The sequence below is a fragment of the Scyliorhinus canicula genome, chromosome 8, assembly GCF_902713615.1.
Source record: "Scyliorhinus canicula chromosome 8, sScyCan1.1, whole genome shotgun sequence".
NCBI lineage: Eukaryota > Metazoa > Chordata > Chondrichthyes > Carcharhiniformes > Scyliorhinidae > Scyliorhinus > Scyliorhinus canicula.
This window is the reverse complement of record NC_052153.1, coordinates 2,993,077-3,020,681: the sequence shown is the minus strand read 5'-3', so window position 1 is coordinate 3,020,681 and position 27,605 is coordinate 2,993,077. Positions and strand designations below refer to the sequence as shown.

Below are 27,605 nucleotides of genomic sequence, written 5' to 3'. Positions count from 1 at the left end.
CAGTACAAGTTATTTTAAACATGTGTTTCAATTCCTGCTCACTACTTTATAGACGGTTAGCTTTAAATACAAAAAAACCAGGATTACTTTTCAAATCAAAAAGAATTGGAACATCAAGAGGAATTATCAAGCCAACACAACCTTGTGCAACATTTAATGAGATTCAAACAGCAACTTTATTAAACTGATGTATCAGCTGAAACAATATTTGAGCAATTTTTAAAATTCAAAATTGTAAATATTATTGAAAAGATGTGAGCTTACTTTGTACTATTCAAATGGCAGTATGAGGATTTTATTAAAAGGCCTTATTAAAAATTGTGGGGGGGAAAACCCTGGGGTCTAAATCTAGCAGCAGAATGAACAGCATGTATCTCTTCCAGTACAAACTTCACTCATGATGTGGAGATGCCGGCGTTGGACTGGGGTGAGCACAGTAAGAAGTCTTACAACACCAGGTTAAAGTCCAACAGGTTTGTTTCAAACACGAGCTTTCGGAGCACGGCTCCTTCTTCAGGTGAATGGAAAGGCTTGTTCCAGAAATGTTTATATAGACACAGTCAGAGATGCCCCGGAATGCGAGCACCTGCAGGCAATCAAATCATCAAAGATGCAGAGAGAGAGGTAACTCCAGGTTAAAGAGGTGTGAATTGTCCCAAGCCAGTTCAGTCGGTAGGCCTCTGCAAGTCCAGGCTTGTTGGTGGGGGCTGAATGTAATGCGACATGAATCCCAGATCCCGGTTGAGTCCGCATTCATGCGTGCGGAACTTAGCTATAAGTTTTTGCTCAGCAATTTTGCGTTGTCGCGTCTCCTGAAGGCCTCCTTGTAGAATGCTGACCCGGAGATCAGAGGCTGAATGTCCTTGACTGCTGAAGTGTTCCCCAACTGGAAGGGAACAGTCCTGCCTGTTGATAGTCGCACGATGCCCGTTTATTCGTTGTCGCAGTGTCTGCATGGTCTCGCCAATGTACCACGCTTCGGGACATCCTTTCCTGCAGCGTATGAGGTAGACTACATTGGTCGAGTCGCATGAGTATGCGCCGCGTACCTGGTGGGTGGTGTTTCCACGTGTAATGGTGGTGTCCATGTCCTGTTTAGCTCACAGGGCTAATCGCTGGCTTTGAAAGCAGACCAAGGCAAGCCAGCAGCACGGTTCGATTCCCGTAACAGCCTCCCCGAACAGGCGCCAGAATGTGGCGACTAGGGGCTTTTCACAGTAACTTCATTTGAAGCCTACTCGTGACAATAAGCGATTTTCATTTTCATTTCATGATCTGGCATGTCTTGCAGAGATTACCCTGGCAGGGTTTTGTGGTGTTGTGGTTGCTGTTCTGAAGGCTGGGTAATTTGCTGCAAACAATGGTTTGTTTGAGGTTGCGCGGTTGTTTGAAGGCCAGTAGTGGGGGTGTGGGGATGACCTTGGCAAGATGTCCATCCTCGCTGATGATGTGTTGGAGGCTGCGAAGAAGATGTCGTAGTTTCTCCGCCCCAGGAAAGTACTGGACGACGAAGGGTACTCTGTCAGTGGTGTCCCGTGTTTGTCTTCTGAGGAGGTCGGTGCGGTTTTTTGCTGTGGCGCGGTGGAACTGTCGATCAATGAGTCGAGCGCCATATCCCGTTCGTACGAGGGCATCTTTCAGCATTTGTAGGTGTCTGTTGCGCTCCTCCTTGTCTGAGCAGATCCTGTGTATACGGAGGGCTTGTCCATAGGGGATGGCTTCTTTAATGTGTTTCGGGTGAAAGCTGGAGAAGTGGAGCATCGTGAGATTATCTGTGGGCTTGCGGTAAAGCGAGGTGCTGAGGTGACCGTCCTTGATGGAGACGAGTGTGTCCAAGAATGGAACTGAATTTGGAGAATAGTCCATGGTGAGTTTGATGGTGGGATGGAACTTATTGATGTCATCGTGTAGTCGTTTCAGTGATGTCTCGCCGTGGGTCCAAAGGAAAAAAATGTCATCGATGTATCTGGTGTATAGCATCGGTTGAAAGTCCTGTGTGGTGAGGAAGTCCTGTTCAAACTTGTGCATGAAGATGTTGGCATATTGAGGTGCAAATTTGGTCCCCATGGCTGTTCCGTGCGTCTGGATGAAGAATTTGTTGTCGAAGGTGAAGACGTTGTGGTCTAGAATGAAACGGATGAGTTGCAGAATTGCGTCTGGATCCCACGTGCTCTCATCCCACGTAATCCCCGCATTGGAGATCTCTACTGCCTCCCGAAAATACACAAGGCCAACACACCAGGCCGCCCTATCGTTTCAGGCAATGGGACCCTGTGTGAGAACCTCTCTGGCCACATCGAGGGCATCTTGAAACCCATCGTACAAGGTACACCCAGCTTCTGTCGCGACACGACGGACTTCCTACAGAAACTCAGCACCCATGGACCAGTTGAACCAGGAACATTCCTCGTCACAATGGATGTCTCGGCACTCTACACCAGCATCCCCCATGACGACGGCATTGCTGCAACAGCCTCAGTCCTCAACACCGACAACTGCCAATCTCCAGACGCAATTCTGCAACTCATCCGTTTCATTCTAGACCACAACGTCTTCACCTTCGACAACAAATTCTTCATCCAGACGCACGGAACAGCCATGGGGACCAAATTTGCACCTCAATATGCCAACATCTTCATGCACAAGTTTGAACAGGACTTCCTCACCACACAGGACTTTCAACCGATGCTATACACCAGATACATCGATGACATTTTTTTCCTTTGGACCCACGGCGAGACATCACTGAAACGACTACACGATGACATCAATAAGTTCCATCCCACCATCAAACTCACCATGGACTATTCTCCAAATTCAGTTCCATTCTTGGACACACTCGTCTCCATCAAGGACGGTCACCTCAGCACCTCGCTTTACCGCAAGCCCACAGATAATCTCACGATGCTCCACTTCTCCAGCTTTCACCCGAAACACATTAAAGAAGCCATCCCCTATGGACAAGCCCTCCGTATACACAGGATCTGCTCAGACAAGGAGGAGCGCAACAGACACCTACAGATGCTGAAAGATGCCCTCGTACGAACGGGATATGGCGCTCGACTCATTGATCGACAGTTCCACCGCGCCACAGCAAAAAACCGCACCGACCTCCTCAGAAGACAAACACGGGACACCACTGACAGAGTACCCTTCGTCGTCCAGTACTTTCCTGGGGCGGAGAAACTACGACATCTTCTTCGCAGCCTCCAACACATCATCAGCGAGGATGGACATCTTGCCAAGGTCATCCCCACACCCCCACTACTGGCCTTCAAACAACCACGCAACCTCAAACAAACCATTGTTTGCAGCAAATTACCCAGCCTTCAGAACAGCAACCACAACACCACAAAACCCTGCCAGGGTAATCTCTGCAAGACATGCCAGATCATCGACATGGACACCACCATTACACGTGGAAACACCACCCACCAGGTACGCGGCGCATACTCATGCGACTCGACCAATGTAGTCTACCTCATACGCTGCAGGAAAGGATGTCCCGAAGCGTGGTACATTGGCGAGACCATGCAGACACTGCGACAACAAATAAACGGGCATCGTGCGACTATCAACAGGCAGGACTGTTCCCTTCCAGTTGGGGAACACTTCAGCAGTCAAGGACATTCAGCCTCTGATCTCCGGGTCAGCATTCTACAAGGAGGCCTTCAGGAGACGCGACAACGCAAAATGGCTGAGCAAAAACTTATAGCTAAGTTCCGCACGCATGAATGCGGACTCAACCGGGATCTGGGATTCATGTCGCATTACATTCGGCCCCCACCAACAAGCCTGGACTTGCAGAGGCCTACCGACTGAACTGGCTTGGGACAATTCACACCTCTTTAACCTGGAGTTACCTCTCTCTCTGCATCTTTGATGATTTGATTGCCTGCAGGTGCTCGCATTCCGGGGCATCTCTGACTGTGTCTATATAAACATTTCTGGAACAAGCTTTTCCATTCACCTGAAGAAGGAGCCGTGCTCCGAAAGCTCGTGTTTGAAACAAACCTGTTGGACTTTAACCTGGTGTTGTAAGACTTCTTACCAAACTTCACTCAGCGTGCAGTGTTGTTGAAATTCCAGAAGGTGTGTCCAGGATACGGGTTTTTTTAAGATGCTCCCGTCTCAAACTGGCTGATGGGATGGGGGCAGGCGGCAGTGAGGAAATGAATCTGCTCCATCACGCGAATCTGGCTTCTCAAACCTTTTTTTATAAATTTAGAGTACCCAATTCATTTTTTACAATTAAGGGGCATTTAGCATGGCCAATCCACCTACCCTGCACATCGTTTGGGTTGTGGGGGTGAAACCCACGCAGACACGGGGGGAACGTGCAAACTCCACACGGACAGTGACCCAGGGCCAGGAGTCGAACCTGGGTCCTCAGCACCGCAGTCCCAGTGCTAACCACTGCGCCACATGCCACCCCTGCTTCTCAAACCTAACTGAAGATATAAATAAGCAAAGGTCTTGGTTTTTGCAATTTGGATGTACTCCAGTCAAGAAGCATTCAACGAATCTCGAGAAACAATCGCAGATCAGCTCCAATAACCTCTTCGAAAAGATGCTCAGTTTTACTCCGTACAACATTTCTTGTCATGGAAGCTTTGCAGTAAAGTGTGTCACCAATTACCTGGCAAATACTCGACAAAGACAAAGCTTTGGTATGGTTTTTCTTTGCTCATATGCTATTTGCACTGTTTTGTAACTGATATTCAACATAAGTTGCTGGTCTCCAGTGTCCACTTTACACAATCACATCGCAATTTCCACTTTTCTGCTGTCTGAAGTCAGCACTTTATTGTGTATTATTGGAATCCTGCACTACTTAGGCATGTTAGAGGTGTTCAATAGATACTAATACTCAAAACGCTGGTGTATAGATTTTTTGATGCAGGGTGTGGAGTTCAATTTCAACACAATGCCATTCTTCACAAAGTGCTGAGCCGCAGCATCTGTGAAGCTGAGGTATTCTCTGTCAGGTCACATTAACGTAATTCAAAACTAAGCTTTAGTCAGATGTCAGCTTACACTACACTGTACTTTCATCACATACTATCCTTCATCAAGCAGCAATCTGCGTATTGCTCCCGGCGGACTTTGACAAAGAATTCTCGCCAGCACTGGCCCCGCACCTGCAGAGGATGTTCGCACACTCGCCAGTAAGGAGCGCCCTGCCACCAACACTGGCCCCACATCTCAGGAAGGACATACTGGCACTGGAGCGTGTCCAGCGGAGATTCACACGGATGATCCCTGGAATGGCGGGTCTAGCATATGAGGAACGGCTGGCGTTCCTGGGATTGTATTCATTGGAGTTCAGAAGGTTAAGGGGAGATCTAATAGAAACTTACAAGATAATACATGGCTTAGAAAGGATGGACGCAAAGAAACTGTTTCCGTTAGGCGAGGAGTCGAGGACCCGTGGGCACAGCCTTAGAATTAGAGGGGGTAAATTCAAAACAGAAATGCGGAGACATTTCTTCAGCCAGAGAGTGGTGGGCCTGTGGAATTCATTGCCGCAGAGTGCAGTGGAGGCCGGGACGCTAAATGGCTTCAAGGCAGAGATAGATAAATTCTTGATGTCGCGAGGAATTAAGGGCTATGGGGAGAATGCTGGGAGGTGGAGTTGAAATGCCCATCAGCCATGATTGAATGGCGGAGTGGACTCGATGGGCCGAATGGCCTTACTTCCACTCCTATGTCTTATGGTCTTATGGTCTTAAACCGTGGGCAGCACGGTAGCTCAAGTGGATAGCACTGTGGCTTCACAGCGCCAGGGTCCCAGGTTCGATTCCCATCTGGGTCACGGTCTGTGCGGAGTCTGCACGTTCTCCCCGTGCCTGCGTGGGTTTCCTCTGGGTGCTCCGGTTTCCTCCCACAATCCAAAGATGTGCAGGTTAGGTGGATTGGCCATGATAAATTGTCCTTAGTGTCCAAAAAGGTTAGATGGGGTTATGGGGATAGGGTGGAAGTGAGCGCTTAAGTGGGGCGGTGCAGACTCGATGGGCCGAATGGCCTCCTTCTATGGCCTATATCGCTGATACCCAAAAAGGACAAAGACCCGACTGAGTGCGGGTCCGACAGGCCCATCTCTCTGCTCAATGTAAATGCAAAGATCCTGGCAAAGGCATTGACAATGCAGCTGGAGAGCTGTGTGTCAGAGGTAGTCACGGCGGACCAGAAGGGCCTTGTCAAGGACAGGCAGCTAACATCGAACATCAGGTGCCTGCTGAATGTGATAATGACCCCATCTGGGAGAGAAGTGATCGCAGAAAATACCTTTGACTTTGGTAGGGCTTAGGTAGGGTGCTCTTTCCAAGGGCCGGTGCAGACACGATGGGCTGAATGGCCTCCTTCTGCACTGTAAATTCTATGATTCTATGATTAGCTCCTGCCCCTCAGTTACAGCACGGAGGCCGGTGTTCCGTGGAATGGACAGAAAACCAAACCCTGCAAAGAAAACATGCCACAGCATGGTACGTAATAATAATAATAATAATCTTTATTGTCACAAGTAGGCTCACATTAACACTGCAATGAAGTTACTGTGAAAAGTCCCTAGTCGGCACATTCCGGCACCTGTTCGGGTACACTGAGGGAGAATTCAGAATGTCCAATTCACCTAACAGCACGTCTTTCGGGACTTGTGGGAGGAAACTGGAGCACCTGGAGGAAACCCACGCAGACACGGGGAGAACGTGCAGACTCCGCACAGACAGTGACCCAAGCCGGGAATCGAACCTGGGACCCTGGAGCTGTGCTAACCAATGTGCTACCGTCGGGGTGGCTCCAATCAACAGCGGGAATCACTCTGGTTTCCCGCTGGTAGGAGCACTTAGCCATGGTTCATGAGGGTTGTGCCCAAAATGAGAGAACTGACAGCATTTTCCACCAAATACCAACCGTGGGATTTGCTTCTGACAAAGAGATTTAACTAATAAACTTATGCTTCCTTCTTTTGTTCTGATCCTCCATTATTCAATTGTACTTCTGCATTTGCAATGGCATCACTTAATGTTCAATCTTCTGCTAATGTGATGAGCTGGGAACTTTAAATGAGGTCATTAACACATTGGCTGTTGAAAGTCACACTCTGGCACCTCCACTCACAGGTTTGCGAGTGTTGGCTTTGATCACCAATTTGTTTTCCCACGTCATTATGCAGCAGTAAAGTGAATCTCCCCAAGCGTAGGGGGGGGGGGGGGGGGGCTTGGCTTATCTATCAACCTCAACACTCAGCAAGCTGTGTGAGTGCCTCTGGCCTCTGCCCTGAGAGAGAATGTTACCCTGCTGATGGAGGAACAAGAACAGAAACAGGACAATGTCACAAACACAGGACAAAATCATCAAGGAGATGTGCACAAAGTCGATTGGTGAACTGTTATATAGCACATCGTGTATTGCCTTTTAACAGGGCGGAGTTCCACAGCTGCCCAAGTGAGCATTATTCACATTTTACTCTTGATGGAATAGATCAAGTCTCTTCTCTTGGGCAGCGTGGGCGGAATTCCCCCTTATTAGCCGAACCATTAAACATTTACACTAGGAGAGGACCCAACTCAGTCGTATATTTTTCATAAAATCCAGTCGCCCTCGCCTTCATATCCAACCCCGAATGGAACACTTGCTCCACCCACACTTTCCTCCACCTTGTACGATCTTTCACACTCTTGCACAGAAATGACATCTGCCTTTAAGCTCTTCAAATGAGCGAAAACACGGGACCTCTTGATTGGTCCATTCAGATCCTTAACATCCATGAGGCCAATCTGGTCAGGCACTCCACGCGGCCCAGGCCAGTATCCCCAGTATCGAGGCACTGTTCATGCTTGACCGGCTGCAATGGGCGGGTCGCATTGCCCGCAGGCCCCACACAAGACGCCTGAAACAAGTGCTCTACCCCGAGTGATCACAGGAAGGGCAGAGGAAACTCTACAAGGACACTCTGAATGCTTCCCCTCTAAATGCAACATCCCCATCGACACGTGGGAATCATGCCTTCCAACGCACACACTGGAGGAAAAGCATCCACCAATCACCTCGGGCACCGTAGGGTGGAGCACGCGGAGGCCAAATGTAAACAGCGGAGAGCGAGCACAGAATCCAGATTGTCCCGCCCACTCACCTCATCAAAGACCACCTGTCAAACCCGTGGCAGAGTCTGTGGATCCAGGATTGGGCTGTCCAGTCACCACAGAACCCACCTCCCCAGAATAGGTGCTCTTTCAGAGTGTCGGTGCAAGTTCGATGGGCCGATTGGCCTCCTTCTGCACTGTAGTAATATTATAAATGAGGCCATTCAGTCCATCTAGCCCAGCTTGTCCAATGCGTGGCCTGCAGATATGGTTCGCCAAGACCCCAATGTGACCATCAGACGCAGTTTTCGAAATGCTGGTGAGTGCGGTGGAAGATTCTGGAAGAAATTTCTGCAGTCACAGGCCGTTCCTCTCCCACGTTTGATGCCGATCGCCTCAGTGAGCCTATCAGCAGAAAGTGTGGGAAAGAGGCAATGTGTGATTGGAGGAGGAGCACTGACAGCGTGCTTGGGGAAAATAGATATTGACGGGGCTGGGAGAGAGGGAGAGTGGGTGAGGGAGGGAGTTTGTGGGAGTGAGAGGGAGGGAGTGTGGGAGAGGGAGGGAGTGAGTGAGAGGGAGGGAGTAAGTGAGAGGGAGGGAGAGAGTGAAAGTGAGAGGGAGGGAGTGTGTGAGAGGGAGAGCGAGGGAGTGAGTGAGAGGGAGGGAGTGTGTGGGAGTGAGAGGGAGGGAGTGTGTGGGAGTGAGAGGGAGGGAGTGTGTGAGAGGGAGAGGGAGGGAGTGTGTGAGAGGGAGAGGGAGGAAGTGAGTGAGAGGGAGGGAGTGTGTGAGAGTGAGAGTGAAGGAGTGAGTCAGAGGGAGGGAGTGTGTGGGAGTGAGAGGGAGGGAGTGTGTGAGAGGGAGGGAGTGTGTGGGAGTGAGAGGGAAGGAGTGTGTGAGAGGGAGAGCGAGGGAATGTGTGGAGGTGAGAGGGAGGGAGTGTGTGAGAGGGAGGGAGTGAATGATAGGGAGGGAGTGAGTGAGCGAGGGAGGAAGTGTGTGAGAGTGAGAGGGAGGGAGTGTGTGAGAGGGAGAGTGGGGGAGTGTGTGTGAGGGAGGGAGTGTGTGGAGGTGAGAGGGAGGGAGTGAATGATAGGGAGGGAGTGAGTGAGAGAGGGAGGAAGTGTGTGAGAGTGAGAGGGAGGGAGTGTGTGAAAGGGAGAGTGGGGGAGTGTGTGAGAGGGAGAGGGTGGGAGTGAGTGAGAGGGAGGGAGTGTGTGGAGGTGAGAGGGAGGGTGTGTGTGAGAGGGAGGGAGTGAATGATATGGAGGGAGTGTGTGAGAGTGAGAGGGAGGGAGTGTGTGAGAGTGAGAGGGAGGGAGTGTGTGGAGGTGAGAGGGAGGGAGTGTGTGAGAGGGAGGGAGTGAATGAGGGAGGGGCTGGTTTAGCTCACAAGGCTAAATCGCTGGCTTTTAAAGCAGACCAAGCAGGCCAGCAGCACGGTTCGATTCCCGTACCAGCCTCCCCGGACAGGCGCCGGAATGTGGCGACTAGGGGCTTTTCACAGTAACTTCATTGAAGCCTACTCGTGACAATAAGCGATTTTCATTCATGATAGGGAGGGAGTGTGTGAGAGTGAGAGGGAGGGAGTGTGTGAGAGTGAGAGGGAGGGAGTGTGTGGGAGTGAGAGGGAGGGAGTGTGTGAGAGTGAGAGGGAGGGAGTGTGTGAGAGTGAGAGGGAGGGAGTGTGTGGGAGTGAGAGGGAGGGAGTATGTGAGAGTGAGGGAGGGAGTGTGTGAGAGTGAGAGGGAGGGAGTGTGTGGGAATGAGAGGGGGGAGTGTGTGGGAATGTGAGGGGGGAGTGTGTGAGAGTGAGAGGGAGGGAGTGAGTGAGAGGGGGAGAAGTGAGTGAGAGGGAGGGAGTGTGTGGGAATGAGAGGGGGGAGTGGGTGAGAGGGGGGAGAAGTGAGTGAGAGGGAGGGAGTGTGTGGGAGTGAGAGAGAGGGAGTGAGTGAAAGTGAGAGGGAGGGAGTGAGTGAGAGGGGGGAGAAGTGAGTGAGAGGGAGGGAGTGTGTGGGAGTGAGAGAGAGGGAGTGAGTGAAAGTGAGAGGGAGGGAGTAAGTGGGGGGGGGGGGGGGATGTGAGTGAGAGTGCCAGCCTCTTACACTCTGATGGTAATCTTAATTGCTCTTTTTTTAAATTATCAATTTATTGCTTCGACATTGTTTTATTTTTGCTCTGCAAGTTGTTTATTTTCTTCATACTCTTTTGAAAGTTGTGTTTAATGTTCTGCCAAACTAGTTTGGATTAAAATGATGGAAGTAACAGAATTGAATTATTTTGTGTGGAGCCCAGTGAATAGTCTTTCACTGAACATTTATAGCTATTCATCGTCTTTGGATTAGATTTGATTTATTGTCACCTGTACCGAGATACAGTGAAAAGTATTGTTCCATGTAGAGTCCAGACAGATGGCTCCATACATGAAAAGCATAGGACGTACGATAAATACACAATGTAAATACACAGACTCGGGCATCGGGTGAGTTCATCGGTCTGGAAATGAAGCAGCAAGTTACGTTGTGTCGGTGTGAATTCTTCTGTCGAACACACTGTACAAATATAAACTTGCTAGGAGCAAAGCAAATGGCAGGAAATGGGGAGAAGGAAACTTTCCATGTCAGTCCCTTCTTCAGAAGTTAGCATCTTGTTCATCTAATGTGAGAAATCACTAGCTGAGAAGGTGAAGTGTTCAGTAATTGGCCTGATGTATCTGACCAGAAGATTAGCAGTGCCAGCAAAATTCAGAAACACTCACACTTATAAAGCACCTTCCACAACCACCACATGTATCAAAGCGATTTACAGCCAATGAGGTACTTTCTGAGTGTAGCCAGTGTTGCAGGAAGCACAGCAGGCACTGTGCACAGAAAGCTCCCACAGTGATCAGAAAATCTGTTTTTGTGGCGCTCGTCGAGGATATATATTGGCCGGGACACCAGGGAGGACTCCCTTACTCTTCCTGGGGGCAGTGTCACGGGATATTTTACATCTACCCAAGCATGCATCTGAAATACAGCATCACGGATCGTGCAGCTCCCTCAGGGCCAGTGCAGCACTCCCTCAGGGCCAGTGCAGCACTCCCTCAGTGGAACCAGCTCCAGTGCAGCACTCTCTCAGGGCCAGTGCAGCACTCCCTCAGGGCCAGTGCAGCTCCCTCAGGGCCAGTGCAGCACTCCCTCAGGGCCAGTGCAGCACTCCCTCAGGGCCAGTGCAGCACTCCCTCAGGGCCAGTGCAGCACTCCCTCAGGGCCAGTGCAGCACTCCCTCAGGGCCAGTGCAGCACTCCCTCAGGGCCAGTGCAGCACTCCCTCAGGGCCAGTGCAGCACTCCCTCAGGGCCAGTGCAGCACTCCCTCAGGGCCAGTGCAGCACTCCCTCAGGGCCAGTGCAGCACTCCCTCAGGGCCAGTGCAGCACTCCCTCAGGGCCAGTGCAGCACTCCCTCAGGGCCAGTGCAGCACTCCCTCAGGGCCAGTGCAGCACTCCCTCAGGGCCAGTGCAGCACTCCCTCAGGGCCCTCAGGGCCAGTGCAGCACTCCCTCAGGGCCAGCGCAGCACTCCCTCAGGGCCAGTGCAGCACTCCCTCAGGGCAAGTGCAGCACTCCCTCAGGGCCAGTGCAGCACTCCCTCAGGGCCAGTGCAGCACTCCCTCAGGGCCAGTGCAGCACTCCCTCAGGGCCAGTGCAGCACTCCCTCAGTGGAACCAGTTCCAGTGCAGCACTCCCTCAGGGCCAGTGCAGCACTCCCTCAGGGCCAGTGCAGCACTCCCTCAGGGCCAGTGCAGCACTCCCTCAGGGCCAGTGCAACACTCCCTCAGGGCCAGTGCAGCACTCCCTCAGTACCAGCCATGATTTTTATGCTCAAACCCTGGGCATGTGAACTAGGAGCAGCAACAGGCCCACTCAGCCCCTCCAGCCTGGTCCACCATTTAATAAGATCATGGCCCCCAATAACCTTTCACCCCCTTGCTTATCGAGAATCTATCTAACTTTGCCGCAAAAAATATTCAAAGCGAGTTCCAGAGACTCACGACCCTCTGAGTGAAACAATTTCTCCTCATCTCCATTTTAAACGGACGACCCCACATATTTTTTAAGTGACGCCTCGTTCTAGATTCTCCCACAAGGGGAAACATCCTCCCCCCATCCACCCTGTCAACACCCCTCAGGACCTTCTATGTTTCAATCAAGTTGCCTCGTACTCTTCTAAGCTCCAGCGGATACAAGGCCAGCCAGTCCAACCGTACCTCACAAGCCAACCCGCCCAATCCAGGTACTTGTCTGGTAAACATTCTCTCAACTGTTTCCAATGCATTCACATCCTTCCTTATATAAGGAGACCAATGCTGTGCACAATACTCCAGCTGTGGTTTTACTCGTGTTTTGTACAACTGAAGCATAGCCACCCTATTCAATAAACAATAACATTCTATTAGTTTTCCTAATGACTTGCTGTACCTGCATACTAGCCTTTGGTGATTCATGCACTAGGTCACCCAGATCCCTCTGCATCCCAAAGCTCTGCAATCCCTCACCAGTTAGAGGATAAGCTTCTCTTTTATTCTTCCTGCGAAAATGACAATTTCCCATTTTCTCACAGTACACTGCATTTGCCAGGCCTTTGTCCACTCACTTAACCCATCCATTTCCCTCAGTAGCTTCCTTATGTCCTCTTCACAACTTACTTTCCTACCTTTATAGAATAGAATTTACAGTGCAGAAGGAGGCCACTCGGCCCATCTGCACCGGCCCTTGGAAAGAGCACCCTACCCAAGCCCACACCTCCACCCTATCCCCGTAACCCAGCAACCCTACCCCACCTTTTGGACACTAAGGGCAATTTATCGTGACCAATCCACCTGACCTGCACATCTTTGGACTGTGGGAGGAAACCGGAGCCCCCGGAGGAAACCCACGCAGACACGGGGAGAACGTGCAGACTCCACACAGACAGTGACCCAAACCGGGATTCGAACCTAGGAGCCTGGAGCTGTGAAGCAACTGTGCTAACCAATAAGCTACCGTGCTGCCCACTTTGTGTCATCAGCAAATTTGGCAACCATCCCTTCACACCTTCATCCAAATCATTTTGATAAATTGTAAATAGTTGAGGTCCCAGCACTGATCTCTGTGGCATACCTACTCTCTGCTTTCTGTTAACCAGCCAATCTTCTGACCATGCCAATATGTTACCCTCCCCCACCACGAGCTTTTATTTTCCACAATAACCTTTGATGTGGCATTTTGTCAAATGCCTTCTGGAAATCTAAGTATAGCACATCGACCGGTTCCCCTTTATACACAGCACACGTTACTTCCTCAAGGTACTTCAATAAATTGGTTAAACATGATTTCCCTCTCCCAGAACCATGTTGATTCTGCCCGATCACCTTGACCTTATTCAAATGCCCTGTTGTAACTTCTTTAATAATAGCTTTTAACATTTTCCCTGTGACAGACGTGAAGCTCCCTGGCCTGTGGTTCCTGCTTTGTGTCTCCCTCCCTTTTTGAATAATGGAGTTACATTTGCTATCTTCCGATCTAATGGAACCTTCCCTGATCCGAGGGAGTTTTGAAAAATTTAAACCAAAGCATTAACTATCTCACTAGACACTTATTTTAAGACCTTAGGATAAAGGGTTCCTGTCAGTCCCACAGCTCTAACCATTTACTCAGTACCGCTGCTCTGGTTCCTCCGTCCCTTCCATTTCCTGATTTATAGCTTCTTCTGGGATGTTACCTGTAACCTCTGTAGTGAAGATTGATGCAAGATACCTGTTCAATTCATCTGCCATTCCTTGTTTTCCATTATCAATTCTCCAAGCTCACTTTCTATCAGACCAACAGTCACCTGGTTAACTTATCTTTTTAAAATATTTATAAAAACTCTTACTATCTGTTTTTATATTTCAGGCTCGCTTTCTCTCGTACTCTAATTTTTCCATCCTTATTAATCTTTTAGTCATGCTTTGCTGTTCCTTATATTCAGAAGTCCAATCTGCTGACCTGACTTTGCACAATTAGCTGCTTTTTCTTTCAGTTTGATACTACCGTTATTATTATAATTATAATAATCTTTATTGTCACAACTAGGCTTACATTAACACTGCAATGGTTACTGTGAAAAGCCCCTAGTCACCACATTCCGGAACCTGTTCGGGTACACAGAGGGAGAATTCAGAATGTACAATTCAGCTAACAAGCACGTCTTTCGGGGATTGTGGGAGGAAACTGGAGCACTCAGAGGAAACCCATGCAGACACAGGGAGAACATAGCAGCATAGTAGCACAGTGGATAGCACTGTGGCTTCACAGCGCCAGGGTCCCAGGTTCGATTCCCCGCTGGGTCACTCGGAGTCTGCACGTTTTCCCCGTGTCTGCGTGGGTTTCCTCCGGGTGCTCCGGTTTCCTCCCACAGTCCAAAGATGTGACGTTTGGTGGATTGGCCACGATAAATTGTCCAAAAAAAAGGTTAGGAGGGATTATTGGGTTACAGGGATAGGGTGGAAGTGAGGACTTGAGGGGGTCGGTGCAGACTCGATGGGCCGAATGGCCTCCTTCTGCACTGTATGTTCTATGTTCTAATGTTCTAACCTGCACAGACAGTGACCCAAGCCGGGAATCGAACCTGAGACCCTAGCAATGTGAACCAACAGTGCTAACCACTGTGCTACCGTATGAGGAGTTTAGGAGGTTCAAGCATCTACGGGACCCCCAATCTTTTAACATACTAAGCTCGACTCAACTATACCTGCTCCTCCCTGTACCATGTAGCTAGGGTGCCCTAAAAAGGAGCTGAGCAGATCGCTACCAACTTCCTAAACCCTCACATCGACTACACACCATCCAAAATCAGCATCAGGACACAGCTCAATATCTGCTTCTGGCCATGAAATGTGCTGGATTCTCGAATAACACCGCTCAAATGCCCCAAATAGTATCAAACCGTAAAAACAATACAGAATGCAGCTACTGTTTCATTTATAGGTCACTGCGGTCTCAGAAGTAGGTAAATTCTCGACAGGGACTCCCCCCCACCCCCCACCCCCCCACCCTCCCCCTAGTTATCTATAATCCCCAGGCAAAATAACAAACTCAGAAATGCATCATGGAATCTTTATTTGGACTCTCCATTGGAGAATGGAATTGAAAATACTTCCAAAAAGATGTTGAAACAAAAATTAGTCACAAGGAATGTAGACGCAGCAAGTGCCAGACCTGCTGTCAAGTCTGTCCTCTCCAACCATCTTAATGAGCAGTTTTTGCAAAAGTGAAAGCACAGCTAGAACAAATTGTGCACCAAAGTCAAAAGCATTTCAAATTGCTGCCCATTGTTATCATAATTTATGTGGGCTTGCCAACAGTCAATGCAGCAGGTTCCGATTCCAAAACCTCTGGCCGGGATTCTCCGGTATCCGGCGGGCGGCCGTACTGGTGCCAAAGAGTGGCGTGAACCACTCCGCTGATGGACCGCCCGCAAGGTGCGGAATCCTCCACACCTTCGGGGGCTAGTCCGGCGCTGGAATGATTGCCGCCGCGCCAACCGGCGCTGAAGGGCCTCTGCCGGCCGGCGCGAGTTGGCGCCAGCGTGTTCCTGCGCATGCGCAGTGGGTTTCTTCTCCGCAGCCGCCATGTCGGAGCTTTACAGCGGCCGGCGCGGAGGGAAAGTGTGCCCCCATGGCACAGGCCCGCCCGCAGATCGGTGGGCCCTGATTGCAGGCCAGGCCACCGTGGGCCCACCCCCCGGGGCCAGATCCCCCCCCCCCCAGGACTCCGCAGGCCGCCCACAGAGCCAGGTCCTGCCGGTAAGAACCTTGCGTAATTTATGCCAGCGGGACAGGTCAAATACGGGCGGCCGCTCGGCCCTTCGAGGAGCAGAGAATCGGCGGGGGGGGGGGGGCTGTCAACGGTCCCCGACCGGCGTGACGCGATTCCCGCCCCCGCCAAAAAACGGGTGCCAGAAAATTCGGCAGCCGGCATTGGGGCGGCGGGGCGGGATTCACGCCGCCCCCCCCCCAGCGATTCTCCAGCCCGGCGGGGGGGGGGGGGGGGGGGGAGGTCCGAGAATCCTGCCCAAGGTCTCTGTACAGTATAGTAAGAAGTTTTACAGCACCAGGTTAAAGTCCAACAGGTTTGTTTCAAATCACTAGCTTTCGGAGCACAGCTCCTTCCTCAACATGCGTAGGTCAACAGGGGCCGGCGCGGAGTAAAAGAAGCCCCCAGCCTGAGAGGCCGGCTCCCGATTGGAAGGCCCCGATCACGGGCCAGGCCACAGCGGAGGCCCCCGCCCCACGGGATCGTACAATTCCTCCCCCCCCCCCCACCAGGCCGCCCCCGAAAGAATGCACGCCGAGGTCCCGCCGGGTAAGACCACACGTGGACGGCGCCGCCACAACTCGGATTTTTTTTGCGGCCACTTGGCCCACCACGGGTGGAGAATCGACGGGGAGGGGGTCGCGTCGATCGGCCCCCGGCCAGCGCCAATGACGCCGATTCACCGCGCACCGGAGAATCGGAGGGCCGACATCGGGGCGGCGTCGTGCGATTTGTACCCAGCCGAGCGATTCTCCGGCCCAGCGTGGCCTGGGAGAATCCCACCCATAGTTTCCCAATGGAGAATCCAGCCCAATGATGTTGGGTTGGGAAGTGAAGCCATGGGTAGAGATAACTTTGGGTATGATTTGATAGGTAAGACTAGAATCAGGTTCCACCAAAGTGGGACACTAAAGGGGAGAAGCACTGGATACAAATTAGGTCAATGATGGAAAAAGCACCATGGCCGAGGTCACAGGCACTAACATATCAGCCTCATTTCCCTGTCACGGCAATGGTGGAACCTTGATTGGAGATTGCTACATATAAAGCAGGCATAGATTTGGGCGTGGACAGCACGTTTAAGGAGTTTAGAGGAGGTTGGAGATGAGGCAAGAACAAAGGAGTTGAAGGTGGTCTTTAGAGAACGGGAGCAATGTTTGAAAATGAGGTTAGTAACACCTGAGGAGAGGAACTAATTTACTGTTTCATAGTAGCTAACATCGAGGCCAAGAGGAGAACTTGGGTGGTCAGTAGTTTAGTGGAAATGAGGACAAGGGAACAGGGGTTTGAAGTCAGAGGGCAAGAGGGGAGATAAGAAAGAAAGTAAAGAAGTTCAAGGAGTACTTCGGGAGTGCTGCATTGTTGGAGATATGTTTTAGATTAGATGTTACACCAAGTCCCCATTTGCTTGTTTAAGTCAGCAGAAAACTACAGCGCATGAATGGACTTTGGAGTGTTCAAAGCTTTAAATCCAGGATTAGGCCACTGTGTTTGTTTTTTCAGTCTATCAAGATAAGCAAATAGTGTAAAAAAACATCCCAACCATTGTTTATTATCTTTCCCATTATAAATGTTTATTATCTTTCCCATTATAAATGTTTATTATCTTTCCCATTATACCTTAAGGAATGTGTAATCCAAATATCCACAATACAATACTTTATACTGCAAAAATAAATTGAAGTTGTCAGTGCCCTTGGGATATTAGAGTAACCAACATTGAATCTACAAACTAAGGCAGTGTTTCTTCAAACAGCTGACCTGTTAAGGGTGATGCATTTCTTCCTACCGGTGACAGGTAAAGTTAACATGCTGGTTTCAATCGCATCTGGGTTAAATAAATAGAGGCTGAGAATATAAAAGTGAAGAGATTACACTATAAACTTTATAAACTTGTTTATGTTTCAGCTGGAAAATTGTGAACAATTCTGGGCACCAAATTTCAGGAAAGATGGAAAAGTCTCGGAATGGCAACAGAGGAGGTTCACCAGGATGCTACCAAAGATAAGGGAAAATGATGGTGTAGTGGTAATATCACTGGATTAGTAATCCAGAGGCCCCCGCACTGGGGACATGACATGGGTTCGAACCCCACCATAGAAACTAATAAATCTGGCATATAAAGATAGTGTGGGCCACGGTAGCACAAGTGGATAGCACTGTGGCTTCACAGCGCCAGGGTCCTAGGTTTGATTCCCTGCTGGGTCACTGTCTGTGCGGAGTCTGCACATCCTCCCCGTGTCTGCGTGGGTTTCCTCCGGGTGCTCCGGTTTCCTCCCACAGTCCAAAGACGTGCAGGTTAGGTGGATTGGCCATGATAAATTGCCCTTAGTGACCAAAAAATGTTAGATGGGGTTATTGGGTTACGGGGGTGGAAGTGAGGGCTTAAGTGGGTCGGTGCATACTCGATGGGCTGAATGGCCTCCTTCTGCACTGTATGTTCTATGTTATGGTCTGGCAGGTGGCAATTGCCGTGATAACCACACCCCAAAGGGAAACTTAGCAGGTGAACAATTTTAAATTGCTATTTTACTGTGAGAAAATAAATGTATTGGAGTCAGGAGATACAAATTCCAGTTACACTTCTGGAGATTTTTAAAATATTAAATTAAAGCATTAACAAAAGAAAAGAAAACTTTTTTTTTTATAAATTTAGATTACCCAATTATTTTTTCCAATTAAGGGGCAATTTAGCGTGGCCAATCCACCTACTCTGCACATTTTTGGGTTGTGGGGGCGAAACCCACGCAGACACGGGGAGAATGTGTAAACTCCACACGGACAGTGACCCAGAGGCGGGATCGAACCTGGGACCTCAGCGCCGTGAGGCGGTTGTGCTAACCACTAGGCCACCGTGCTGCCCTAGAAAAGAAAACTTAACCACACAAGATTACATTTACACAGTTAAAAATTAGTCTTACAGAACATTTCCCCAACAGATTCCTACTTAGTTAGACTCACAAATAAACACTCCTTTGGCAAACAGTCCTTATAGAAACTTAGGGCGAAATTCTCCGCCCCCCACGACGGGTGGGAGAATAGCGGGAGGGCCTTCCCGACATTTTTGCCGCCCTCCCGCTATTCTCCCCCCTCCCGCCGAAGTCCCGACCCGAATCGCTGCCGCTGTTTTTTTTACGGCCGGCAGCGATTCTCAGCTGTTAGATGGGCCGAAGTCCCAGCCCTTTACGCCGTTTTTACGAACGGCAAACACACCTGGTCTTGCCGTTCGTAAAAACGGCGTCACAAACTCGCTATTAATAACCATGGCACTGATTGGCACGGCCGTACCACGGCCGTGCCAAGGGTGCCATGGGCCCGCGATCGGTGCCCACCGATCGCGGGCAGCGGGCCAGATGCCCGCGCACTACTTGTCCTTCCGCCGCCCCGCAGTATCCATTCGCGGGGCGGCTGAGGGGCAACCCGGCCCGCGCATGCGCGGGTTTCGCGCAAAAACGCGATGACGTCACCCGCGCATGCGCGGGTTGGAGTCTTCCAAACTGCGCATGCGCGGCTGACGTCATATGACGCGTCAGCCGGCGCTAACTCCGGCAAGCGGGCTTAACGAAAATCGTTAAGCCCGTCATGCCGGAGCCTACGGCGTCGGGCTGCTAGCCCCGACCGGGGACCAGAATCGGTTCCCGGTCGGGAAGGGGCGCGCTGGCGTCAAACCCGCCCGGGTTTTACGCCAGCTTTACGATTTCTCCCGTTTTGGGAGAATCGCGCCCCCTATCTATGAGGTCAGTTCCAGTAACCTTACCACAAAGCATAACCCTCTGTTTATGTAGGGGAGGTATTTCAAAGAGTTTCTTTCTGTCTCTCTTTCTCACTCGACTGCAGAAATCCAAGGCTTTTAAAACAAAATCCTGCTTTTTTGGAACAAACATATACTTCTTTGGGGTGAGTGACGGCTGTTCACTTCTTCACAGTTCTGTCTGAGGACAACACTCTCTTCAGGACCTTATCTGGCCACCCTGGTTTAGCTTCCAACCTCCCTTTCAATATATTTTTTCACCTGTTCCCAATTGTCCTTATCCCTCTTTGAAAGTTACCTTTCCCAGAATATAAAAATCTTTAATGCTCTCCTTAGGGCCACCACTTACCGGTAAAATTAAATTAAATAACTTTGCCTTTGTTATCATGACCTTTGTTAAGTCGTAAACTCCATCTTATCTGCCTTTGAAATTCAGCAACTGAAAATCCAAATCTTCATTATTTCCTGATGCAACTTTCTACCCATGTTGTGTTTACTGGTAGAACAGTGAACTTGGCCATATTCATTGGAGGTAGCGACCTTTACGCTTCGCCCCATTGACGTTTTCAACTCTGTAGACACTTTGGCTGGGATTTTCCAGCCCTTCCCACTGCGGGATTGGGAGATCCCACTGAAGGCAATGCCCCCCCCCCCCCCCCCCCCCCCCCCCCCACTGCGGGTTCCCCGAAGGCAGGGCAGGCAACCAATACAAAACACCACAGAGCTCGGCAGACCGGAAGACCCCGGAAGGCCAATGGGGAGTTGCCTCTGCCGCCTGAAAACGCACCACGGAAAATCCTCACCTCAGACTTCAGTTTAATTAAATCAGTTACACACATACTTCTAACTTTGCTCTAACTTGGGGCAAAAGGGATCGAAGGATATTGGGGGGGGGGGATTTGGCTATTGAATTGGACAATCAGCCGGGATCGTAGTGAATGAGGGAGCAGGCTCAAAAGGCCGAATGGCCTCCTCCTGTTCCGATTTTCTAAGTCACCGTTTTTATGTTAACTTTTCTGGCACTCATTACGCTTTTTGAAGTCGCCGTGCGCCACAGAGATTGCATTACTCTCTGCTACCTCATCCAAAACTCAACAGAATTAGCTAAACATGATTTTCCCCTGCTGGCGTTCCTAAACTCATCCACATGCATCCAAGAGATATGTCCGAGAGATCACTGTGCGTAAATCAGCCACCACATTTACTTTCGTTACAACCAACACTTCAAAATTACAAAACCAGCTTTGAAGTAATAGCAGAGTCACCTTCGATGGGCCGTATGTCACACAGAGCTGCCCCTTGTTCCTATGAGCATTCCAGCCCATATGGAACCAATGTTTTTTAAAATCTTATTTACCCTGGGCCCCCACTATAACCTGGTACGCTGTTGCACAGAACTTGGTATAATGCTTTTCTTGGACCCCAAACAAAGCTCTATTTACCACCCCACCTATTGTTGTACCATCTGTGAACTTACTGATCATGTAAACTACAAACAGCAAGGGCCCCAACACTGATTCCTGCGGGACCCCAATGGACACAGGCTTCCAGTTGGAAAGACACCCCTCGACCATCACCCTCTGCTTCCTGCCACTCAGCCAATTCTGGATCCAATTTGCCAAATTTCCCTGGATCCCATGGCTCTGACCTTCGCTGTCAGCCTCCCATGGGGAACCTTATCAAAGGCCTTGCTGAAGTCCAAGTAGACCACGTCAAATGCATTTCCCTCATCTACACTTCTGGTCACCACTTCGAAAAACTCAATCAAGTTGGTCAGATATGACCTCCCCTTAACAAACCCATGCTGACTGTTCCTGATTAATCCCGGCCTCTCCAAATGCAGATTAATTCTGTCTCTCAGAATTGTTTCCAATAGTTTTCCCACCACTGAGGTTAGACTGACTGGCCTGTAGTTTCCTGGTTTATCCCTTCATCCCTTCTTGAATAATGGTACCACACTGGCTCCGCAGGGTAGTGTTCTGGGCCCAACCCTTTTCAGCTGCCTCATCAATTATCTTTGTTCCATCATAAGGTCAGTTTGCTGATGACTGCACAATGTTCAGCACCAATCACAACTCCACAAATACTGAAGCAGTCCAAACCATATACAGCAAGACCTGACAATATTCAGGCTTGGGTTGATAAGCAGCAAGTAACATTTGTGCCACACAACCACCAGGCAATGACCATCTCCTACAAGAGAGAGTCTAACCGTCACCCTTGACATTCAGTGGTATTACCATTGTTAAGTCTCCCACCATAAATATCCATTGACCAGAAATTGAACTGGATGAGTGCAGCTCCAATAACACTCAAGAAGCTCAACACCATCCAGAACAAAGCAGCCCCGCTTTATTGGTACCCGTTCCACAAACATTCACTCCCTCCACCACTGAAGAATAATGGCAGCCGTGTGTACCATCTACAAGATGCACTGCAGGAACTCACCAAGGTTCCTTAGACAGCACCTTCCAAACCCACGAACACTACCATCTCGAAGGACAAGGGCAGCAGATACCTGGGAACACCACCACTTGGAAGTTCCCCTCTGAGTCACTCAAAATCCTGACTTGGAAAAATATCGCCGTTCTTTCACTGTTGCTGGGGCAACATCCTGGAACACCCTCACGAAGAGCAGTCTGGATATGCCTCCAACACATAGCTGCAAGAAGACAGCTCACCACCTCAAGGGCAACTAGGGATAAAGAAAACAGGACAAAGAAAATTACAGCACAGGAACAGGCCCTTCGGCCCTCCCAGCCTGCGCCGATCCAGATCCTTTATCTAAACCTGTCGCCTATTTTCCAAGGATCTACTTCCCTCTGTTCCCCACCCGTTCATATACCTGTCTAGATGCATCTTAAATGATGCTATTGTGCCCACCTCTACCCCCTCCGCTGGCAAAGCGTTCCAGGCATCCACCACCCTCTGCGTAAAAAACTTTCCACGCACATCTCCCTTAAACTTTCCCCCTCTCACCTTGAAATCGTGACCCCCTTGTAATTGACACCCCCACTCTTGGGAAAAGCTTGTTGCTATCCACCCTGTCCATACCTCTCATAATTTTGTAGACCTCAATCAGGTCCCCCCTCAACCTCCGTCTTTCCAACGAAAACAATCCTAATCCACTCAACCTTTCTTCATAGCTAGCACCCTCCATACCAGGCAATATCCTGGTGAACCTCCTCTGCACCCTCTCCAAGGCATCCACATCATTCTGGTAATGTGGAAATAAATGGATGGGCAATACATGTTGACCTAGCCAATGACATCCCCATCCTGTAAATTAATTACTTTTTAAATTATTTTATTTTGGAGTGTGGCTGGGAAGCTGTAGGAATATGGATGAAATTTTGGCCAGAGCACAGCTGTGCTCAAGATTGAGCACAAGACACCAGCTGTCGATTTGTAACATGGATATATACTGTGGACCACGTTATAGGAACCAATTTGGTCTTGGCCACAGTATGGGATTTGTCACTAGCCCTGGATTCACAAGAAAATAGCAAAGACACTCTACAATTCATTGATTTCACTCAAACCAGATACTGATTGAACAGTTAACATTTACACTGCAGTATCACGGTAAATTAGGGAGCCCTTCTGCGTCCCTATCTCTGAGCCAAAAGCTTTGGATTTGGCCACATCAGGTGAGTTTGTAATGTGGCCGAATTGGTCAATTATCAACCAGTAAGTTCAATGGGAAAGATTCCTGGTCAGTTAATGAGCCACTGGCAACATCCTTGTGACCTGTTCCAGGAAAATAAGCAGCTGAGAAATATTACAGCAAACTGGAGAGCGGTGAAAAATGCTACACATATCAGAGAAAGAAACAAAGGAAATAATTTGTAATTGCTTGCTCAAAGTTTTGGAATTATTTTAAAACTTTACTTTAAAGAGGTGATGGAAAGGTTCTCCTGAGTAAATATTAGGGAGATTGAACGCTAGTTCAGCCTTTGGGAAATTACATGCAACACAAACCATTCAACCTGACATTCTACTGTTTTCTGAGCAGATTGAATCATTATTTTCATCTCTCTTTGCCATTACATATAACATGACCTCAGTAATGTGTGAGGGTTTTTTAATTCAATTTACATTTTATTTTAAGAGTGTGCAGCTGTAATGAAAGTTTGCCGTAGATCAGGTCGTCATGTGACTATGTGATATCACAGTCACATGGAGCATCATGGGGATGGAACTTGCCAGGATTACCTGGAGCCTTGGACAAAGGAGGTGTGTACGAGGGTTTGAATGTTTTTTTTATAAATTTAGAGTACCCAATTCATTTTTTCCAATTAAGCAGCAATTTAGCGTGGCCAATCCACCTACCCTGCACATCTTTGGGTTGTGGGGGCGAAACCCACGCAGACACGGGGAGAATGTGCAAACTCCACACGGACAATGGCCCAGAGCCGGGATCGAACCCGGGTCCTCGGTGCTGTGAGGCAGCAGTGCTAACCACTGCGACACCGTGCTGTCCTCGTGCAGTCGTTGATTTAATGGATCACACAGAAGTACATGGTATCACGGCTGGCAGTGTGGCACAGGGGGTCTGGTACAGGGATTTTGAAACATTGACCCACTTGTCTTTGATCAGAATTTGATGGACAATTGGGACCGGTTCAAACAGGAATGGATCATCTTCTGTGGCAAACAGCAGGGTTTAGGAGGGAAACAGAAGTGTGTCCATTTTGTGGAATGCTCTCCGTCAATTACAGCAGCCTGTCTGCACAATTGATGAACAATTATTTCAGCCAAATGGGAACAAAGTCCCATCTGTGTGCCAAGAAGGATACCGATTGCGATGAAGCAAAATGTCTTCAATGAGCTGCATTGAATGATAGATTGGGGGGTAATTACCCCTGTGGAAGAGGCCACAGAGTGGCTTTCGGCAAATGTAGCCGGCAAACGTAGCAAACGTAAGTAGCGACCCGGTACAGTTGAACAAAGTGCTACTCAAGCCACATCACCCCAGGAAGACATTAGATGCAAAACGCGGCTTTTGGCAAATCCCGGCTGATCTGGATCCTCAGGAGTGACCACATCCGTGGCCGCGGTCGGCAGATACCGCTCTCTCCGAATGCCATCTCTTCCGGCAGTGAGGAATTCTCATGTTCAATGAGGGTGGAACAGCTCTTAGCAAATCAATCATATCAATGATATCCTGATCTGGGGTCGCACTGCTGCAGGACATGATGAGCATCCTCCCTGAGTCCGAAACAAAATCAGGGATCTCACTTTGAAGCTCGGCCCTGCAAAGTGCCAATTCAACATCAGTCGGGAAGCGTATGTGGGCCACCTGCTGACAGATGGCGGTGTTAAACCTGAATCAGAGAAGACTGCGGCCGTACGCCACATGGATTCAAGTCGATAAGCACACGTTGCAGCGTTTCCTGGCTCTGACAAGCTAGCTCTCAAAGTTCATTCCTTTTTTTAAAAAAAAATTTTATTTTTGTTTTTTTTGTTTTTATAAATTTAGAATATCCAATTCATTTTTTCCAATTAAGGGGCAATTTAACGTGGCCAATCCACCTACTCTGCACATCTTTGGGTTGTGGGGGTGAAACCCACACAAACACGGGGAGAATGTGCAAACTCCTCACAGACAGTGACCCAGGGCCGGGATTCGAACCCGGGTCCTCAGCACCGTAGGCAGCAATGCTAACCACTGTACCACCGTGCCGCCCTCAAAGTTCATTCCTTGTGATCGTGAAATCACTGGACCACTTTGTCAACTCCTACATCTGGACATTGAATGGCGTTGTCAGAAAGTATCGTTCAACAGACTCAAATGATCATTGGCATCTCCACCAGTTTTACAATACTTCAATGTCCAAGCTCCTGTCCTGATCTCAGCAGATATGTCACAACATGGATACAAAATGGTTGACCATTAGCGTTTTCCTCGAGGCCTCTCGCTGACACGGAAACTTGATCTACACAAATCGAAAAAGAGCTCCATGCCCTGGTCTTCAAAAATTCCGGGTGGCACGCTGGCGCGGTGGTTAGCATTGCTGCGTCACGGTGCCGAGGACCCAGGTTCGATCCCAGCCGTGTGTCACTGTCTATGTGGAGTTTCCACATTCCCCGTGTCTGCGTGGGTCTCAACCCCACAACCCAAAGGTGCACAGAGGAGGTGGATTGGCGGCACTAAATGGCACTAATTAACCACTGTGCCACCGTGCCGCCCCTCTATGCTGCACTCCTAAACCTGTGTAATCTACCCGATAAGGCCTGCCTTTATCAATCAGGACCAAGATCCCGACTACCAAGGCCATGCTGTAGCCAGAACTTATACCCAATGCGCATGATGCTGCTACTACGCAGATTAAACAACAAGGTTCACTACAACAAGCACGCCCACAATCAATGTATCTAGCACCAGGCCGCATTCAGACCGCACAAGACCAGGTCCAGTTCGCAGTAGTCAACAACAATGTCCTGCAGCCCAACAGCTACATGGTGGCCTCAGATGACAGCCATTATATACGCCATTGCTGTCAGCTGTTGTCAGTAGCCTTGCCATCTCTAGCAGCTAATTACTCAGATTGACCACTTTTCCTGGATCTCAGGCCCCACATACCTCCCAAAACCCGGATGCTGTTCGAATCCTGCGTGGCGGGTCCTCAATGCACACTGCCAGTAGGACAGTCCCACCTACTCCTGCTGGGGTCTATACATGTTCCGGAAACGTGAGCAGGTTCATCAAGTTCAATTAGGACTTTGTCACATCTTAAACTATGTGGACAGACCAACGTCATTCTGTCTGTTTTGATTCTTTCATTCCAGGCGCTGAGGTCCCAGGTTCGATCCTGGCCCCGGGTCACGGTCCGTGTGGAATTTGCACATTCTCCCCGTGTTTGCGTGGGTCTCACCCCCACGACCCAAAGATGTGCAGGACAGGTGGATTGGCCTCGCTAAATTGTCCCTTAGTTGGAAAAAAATAATTGGGTAATCTATTTTATTCCAAAAAAAATTATTTTCCCATTCCCTCAAGTTATCCTGAAAGAAGAGGGCATATAATGGACACACCGCGGGATAAAAATGTACCGACTTTAAGAGCAAATTTGTGTTTCAATGTTTGAACACACTGTTGTACACTGAACAAAGAATAAAGAACAATATAGCACAGGTGTAGGGCCTTCGGCCCTCCAAGCCTGCGCCGATCCCGTGTCCTATCTACACCAACCGCCTGCATCCTATACCCCGTCTGTTCATGTGCCTATCCAGATAAGTCTTAACAGTCGCTAACGTATCTGCCTCAACCACCTCACTTGGCAGCGCATTCCAGGCCACCATCACCCTCTATGTAAAAAACTTCTCCCGCACATCTCCACTGAACCTGTCCCCCCCTCACCATGAACTTGTGCCCCCTTGTAATTGTCATTTCCGCCCTGGGAAAACGCCTTTAACTGTTCACCCTATCTAGATCCCTCTACATTTTATAAACTTCTATCAGGTCGCCCCTCAGCCTCCGTCTCTCTCGGGAGAAAAATCCCAGTTTATTCAATCTTTCCTCATAGCTAATACCCTCCATACCAGGCAACATCCTGGGAAACCTTTTCTGTACTCTCTGTAAAGCCTCCACGTCCTTCAGGTAGCGTGGTGACCAGAATTAGACACAGTATGCCAAATGTGGCCTAAATCTTTTGTAAATTTGTTGCTCTGTTTGAACATACTTAGTTGTACACAGTTCTGTGTGTACACTTTTGCATCTCACACTGCCGGGGGCCCAAACTGAATGGGGACGATGATCTAATTGAATGGCGGAGCAGGCTCGAGGGGCCAGATGGCCTACTCCTGCTCCTAGTTCTTATGTTCTTATGTTCTTATCACGTGACCATGTGATGAAGCAGTCACATGATAAGAACATAAGAACATAAGAACTAGGAGCAGGAGTAGGCCATCTGGCCCCTCGAGCCTGCTCCGCCATTCAATTAGATCATGGCTGA

General features: G+C 49.4%; 1 protein-coding gene across 8 annotated transcripts in view; it reads right to left on the bottom strand.

Annotated features, from left to right (window-relative positions):
• Positions 1-27,605, bottom strand: part of LOC119970054 (MOB kinase activator 3B) — a 148,719-nt gene that overhangs the window by 45,562 nt on the left and 75,552 nt on the right. Inside the window, exon 1 of one of the 8 annotated variants that reach the window (XM_038804015.1) lies at positions 22,169-22,223. The exons of 4 other annotated variants lie outside the window; for them this stretch is intronic. The gene's annotated coding sequence lies outside the window, so the exon portion shown is untranslated. Of the gene's footprint in view, positions 1-4,639; positions 4,682-17,660; positions 17,745-22,098; positions 22,122-22,168; positions 22,224-27,605 lie in introns of those variants that run through there. 3 more of the 8 variants (XM_038804021.1, XM_038804014.1, XM_038804017.1) reach the window with 3 other exon arrangements.